General features: G+C 37.1%; 1 long non-coding RNA gene across 1 annotated transcript; it reads left to right on the forward strand.

Moving 5' to 3' along the window:
* Positions 1-1,351: 1,351 nt before the first annotated feature.
* Positions 1,352-3,995, forward strand: LOC133797913 (uncharacterized). The gene is made up of 2 exons (XR_009875736.1): positions 1,352-2,184; positions 3,310-3,995. It is a non-coding gene; the product is annotated as an uncharacterized LOC133797913 (long non-coding RNA).
* Positions 3,996-5,344: the final 1,349 nt, after the last annotated feature.

The following is a 5,344-nucleotide window of genomic DNA, read 5'->3' on the forward strand; positions in this document are numbered from 1 at the left end:
CCGCACCAATAAGGAAAGATATCTCCAAGAGAGATTCAAAAAAGTTCTATCATTTTCATAATGACTACGGGCACGACACTAATGAGTGTAACCAGCTGAAGGAAGAAATTGAGTTCCTGATAAGACAGGGACATTTAAGAAGATATGTACGAGCCGCGGGAGGTTCTCAACGAAAGGCTCAGGGGGGCAACGAGTCGGCCCCTGCATGCCAATGCTCGCCACCTTTACAGCCAGCTCTCATGGCAGGTACCCTACTCACCATCTGCGGAGGCCCACATCTTGCAAGAGATAGTGGGAAAGTGAGGGAACGATATGAACCCTACGCCATGACCAGGACATCGAGATGATGAGTGGTGAGGATTGTGCACCAAAAAAGGCTCGAAAAGAGGAGGAACTGATCACCTTCTCTGACGATGATGCCCAGCACATGCGATTCCCACATTCTGATTCGCTAGTCGTGGACATACAGATCGCGAACATGACGGTGAAAAGGGTGTTGGTCGATACAGGAAGTTCGGTCAACATCCTATATAAGTCCTCTCTAGAAAGGATGAAGTTTTCCATGAAGGACCTAGAGCCGTGCAACCAAACCATTTATGGTTTTTCCAGAGAAGGGCTGTACCTGCTAACAGGACATTACTCACTACTTTTATAGTAGTTGATTGTCCTTCAACGTACATTGCTGTGATAGGGAGACCAATTCTGGTCGACCTGTGAGCCGTCACTTCTATATGGCACCTCGCCATGAAATTCCCAACGGACGCAGGGGTAGGATGCGTGTTGGGAAAGTAGAGGGAAGCGAGGGAGTGCTACAACGCCTCGATCACCAAGGCAAAGAAGGGTGTATTGAGAGATGTCACCGAGAAGGAGTTGCATATGGCAACTGATGTTCAAGCCCACTCAGGTGATAATCTCACCAAATAGGGCGTTGCCCAAAGTGAGGATAGAGACTTAGATCCTTGTAATATCCGTTTTCCCGGAAGGGCAATTTCGTAATTTTCCCATTGTGTGCATCCTTGTCATTTTTTTTTTTTCTTTTCCTTTGATGGATTATTGGATATGTATGACTTCCAATGGAAATAAAATTCATGGTTTCTCATGTTTGAGTTTTTGTGGAATCACAACATGAGAATAATGTCAAGTGAATAAATAATGGCTCGGGTTAAGTTATTTTATTTATTTAAAAATTATAATAGTAATTATTATTACTATTATGAGCATAATAGTAATAATAATATGCTTGAAATTATTTTATCTTATTATGTGTAATTTTTGATTTACCATAATATTAAATATTAGAATTTGTGAAAAGACCATAATACCCTCAAGTTTGGGATTGGTTCAAGGGGCATTTTAGAGACTTTATTTCTTCTGTTTTAACATGATTAAATATTCATAAAATTGATTAAATTTTTGAAATTTAACTGATAATATCAGTTGTGGAACTTAGTCAATTTATTTTATTTTTTTTTAAAGAAAATAAATAAATAAATTCCTTGAAAAGAGGATTTTACCACTTCAAACGCTAATTTATTTTTTTTAAAACCTATTTCCAAAACGTGTTACCATGATAATCTGATGAAGAAATCGTGGGAATATTGAGGGAATCAAAGGATTGAAGAGAGAGAGTGTTCTTATCGTTTTTTTTAAAGAGAAGAAATTTTTGAGTTCTTGCACTTGGGAAAAATCTGGGCAGTAAAGAGCATTGTAGAATCATTCTAGGGGAGGAAATAAACATTTTGAGTGTGAGAAATACATTTATAAAGCCTCGGATTGTGATTCACCATTTTTATCCAAGAAAATGCATATTCTTGGATAATTTTGGATTTAAGTGTGTTCAAGAGTGTATGGTGTGTGTGGGTGGTGATAAACAAGCTTAGGGGACTCCAATAATCGGTTTTGACGTGAAGAAATGGGCTGAAATGGTCTAGAGCAAGAAAAACTAATTTTGAGCTCCATTTTTGGCGGTACACCGGACTTGGAGAAGAAGACTTCGGAACAAGGGGTTACGGACATCTTTTTGGGCTGGGGTCTATTGATTTGAAGTTCTGGACATAAGGGGATCATTTTCCAAGCAAGAGAAGGATTGGAAAGCAGCAAAAGTCAGCCATAGAGTCGCCGTCGCCGGAGAAGAAGACAAAACCGGCGATATTTCCGGCGAACCCGATCTGGGTGTTTACTGAGGTGTTTTTTTTGGTTTTTCAATCTTAAAAATTAGTACATTAATTTTAGAGCATTTTCCAACTGGTTTCATATTTTTCTGATTTTTCTTTGAATTATTATGATTTATTGAAGTTTAAATAAAGATTAATTATGAAAAATATTTTTATTGTTCAGAAAAATATGATTTTATGTTTCAATGATATCTGTATGTTTTAGAATGACTTTGTACGTTTAGATTTAAGTTTTGATCGTATTTGATAATTTTCTTCAATTATTTACTTTTAAATGTGTGATTTAAGAAAATAAATGTGGAAAATTATTTAAAGTATTCTGAAAATTCTGAGAATTTTTGTATATGTTTAAAATGAGATTCTAAGGCTCTCTGTAATTTTATTTCGAATTTGTATCATTTATGAAATTTTCATGATTTATTTGGCTTATGTTATATTTTAAATATAAAAAAATATTAATGCTACTGTTCTGAACCTTAGATAATTTTTGTGTGTTACTGTAGGGTGTAGAAACCGATCTGTATAGTTAGATTCTATTTTTAATCAGTTATTAATTTTTCTTTAATTAATTAGTTTCTCTATAAATTAATTAAGAAAATTAGTTATTTTGCCCAGAAAATTCTAAAATAATTTTTATAAGTTTATTTTGGAATTTTAAACAGTTCTGTATGTTAGTTTGATTTTTGGGCTTGGTTGTGTATTTATTTATATTATTTGGGTTTTATTTGAGAAATTGAGGAAAAATAATTTATAAATGTTAAAAATTATTTTTCTGGTCGTATATGAGAATTTGCTGATTATTTAGGGTTCTGGAAAAGTTATTTATTAAATTTTGTTGTCATATGATAATTTTTATAAAATTATTGAGTCTTTAATGTAATTATGATATTAAAGGGTATTTTGGTAATTTCACATAAAAAGTAATTATATGAATTCATGCGATATGTTAGAAACATCATTGTTTGTGTATGTGACATGATGGTTTGGACCTTTTGTGGAAAATTGTTTTAATTTACGTGTCATGCATGTTAAAATGGCATAGTTAAATTATTTCGATAATTAAGGTTTCGAAACAAAACCTTAACGCCTATTTTATTTTTTTTCCTAAATTTTCGCTGTGTAATTGGACGTCTAGGAGCTAGTGGTCATCGAGGTGACGCAGCGAGTGGTTCGAGACACGTCAGCGGAAAACGCACTGTGTAAGGTAAGAAGAGTGGACATCTGCGCATAGGGTGTACGTTATGCGTACAACCTTGTTTTCTTATTTGTTAGTTATGTAATTATATTTGTGACCTGAATTGTTGCATTAGGTTGACTAGCATGAGGATAGTGCTAGAGATTTTAGTTAGTAGACATGCTAAGAGGATAGAGTAGGCGTGCTACTAGATTTTAGCTGCTTGTGTGAGTATAGCACTTGCAGGAATTATCTTGGGTGTGTATAACTCATGATAATAGGATGCCACCACGGAACTGCCGAGTGTGAGTACAGCGCAGGCAGGGCAACGATGTCTCGAGGGAACGGCCGAGTGTGAGTACAGCGCAGGCTAGACTAGTAGCCACCGTGGGAATGCCGAGTGTGAGTACAGCGCAGGCAAGGCAGATTACATTTCATGTCCGATCAACATGACTTGTTAGTATTTATGTGTGTGAGTGTAACTCACATTATGTTAGTGTGATATGGTGTTTATATATCACACGATGATTATTGTGCTTATGATGTTTATTTATGTTTAGTTGAAAGTTTATGTTTTCTGGTTTGGGGAGTTATGTCCTACATAGCTCTTCTTACTGGGCGTTAGCTCACGGGTACTCTGTGTGCAGGTAAAGGCAAAGCAAAGCAGTGAGTGGTGCGGGCTCGAGGCATGGACGAAACATGTTAGAGGCTGGGCTCCAGTTATTTTATGTTTTTAGAAATAAATGTTATGTTTTTAAATTTTCAGACTTGAATGGTTATTTTCCTTATGTTTTGTTATTAAACCTAGCGTCCAACATTTTTATTTTTAAATAATGAGATCTCATTGCTGCTTAAATTTTAAATACATATGTTCTCTTAGTGTCTTAAAGTATTTATTGTTTATTATTTTTAAATGGACTCCCTAAGTAACGTCTCGGGAAATCGGGGCGTTACAATCCTTGCTTTGGGGATTTTGAAGAAGAAGTGGGACCCATCGAGGACCTTGAAGAGGTCCAACTCGATGAGGAAAATCCGACCAGAGTTGTGAAAGTCGGTAAAAACTTAGACACAACAACAAAACAAACACTGGTGGAGTTCTTAAAGAGGAACCAGGATGTCTTTGCCCAGTTGCATAAAGACATGGTCGGGATAGATCCTGCAGTCATCAGCCATGTCCTGAACATCGACAAAAGCTTTCCACCAGTGCAACAAAAAAGAAGGCTACTCGACAAAGATAGATCAAAGGCCTTGAAAGAGGAAGTCGAGAAGCTGAAGGAGAATGGGTTCACCAGGGTGGCGTTTTATCCATCGTGGTAATCCCGTACTCATGCCCAAGCCGAATGGCAAGTGGCATACGTGCGTGGATTTTACAGACCTAAATAAAGCCTGCCCCAAAGACTGTTTCCCACTCCCAAGGATCGACGAGCTGGTTGATGCAACTGCAGGACATGAGATCCTCTCATTCATGGATGCATACTCCGGGTATAATCAAATCAGTATGCATCCCCCTGATGAGGATCACACTAGCTTTCGAACAGATACAGGGCTCTACTATTACAAGGTGATGCCCTTCGGTTTGAAAAACACTGGTGCGACTTACCAGAGACTCATCAACCACATGTTTAAGGAGCTGATTGACACAAACATGGAGGTTTACGTAGACGACATGCTGGTTAAGTCGAAGAAAGTAGAAGGGCATGTAAGGGATTTGCAGGAATGCTTCAACGTCATGAATATATATAGGATGAAGCTAAATCCCCTTAAATGCTCCTTCGGAGTAGGATCAGGGAAGTTCTTAGGGTTTATTGTTAACTCGAGAGGAATTGAAGCTAATCCTGAGATGAAGTCGCCAGTGAAGATTAAAGATGTCCAAAGTCTGACTGGGAGGATTGCTGCTCTTAGTAGATTCATTTCGAAATCAACAGACAAGTGCATCCCATTTTTTAATATACTCAGAGGCAATAAGAAATTTGAATGGACAGATGAGTGCGAACAG

The sequence above is a fragment of the Humulus lupulus genome, chromosome 1 (assembly GCF_963169125.1).
Source record: "Humulus lupulus chromosome 1, drHumLupu1.1, whole genome shotgun sequence".
Lineage (NCBI taxonomy): Eukaryota > Viridiplantae > Streptophyta > Magnoliopsida > Rosales > Cannabaceae > Humulus > Humulus lupulus.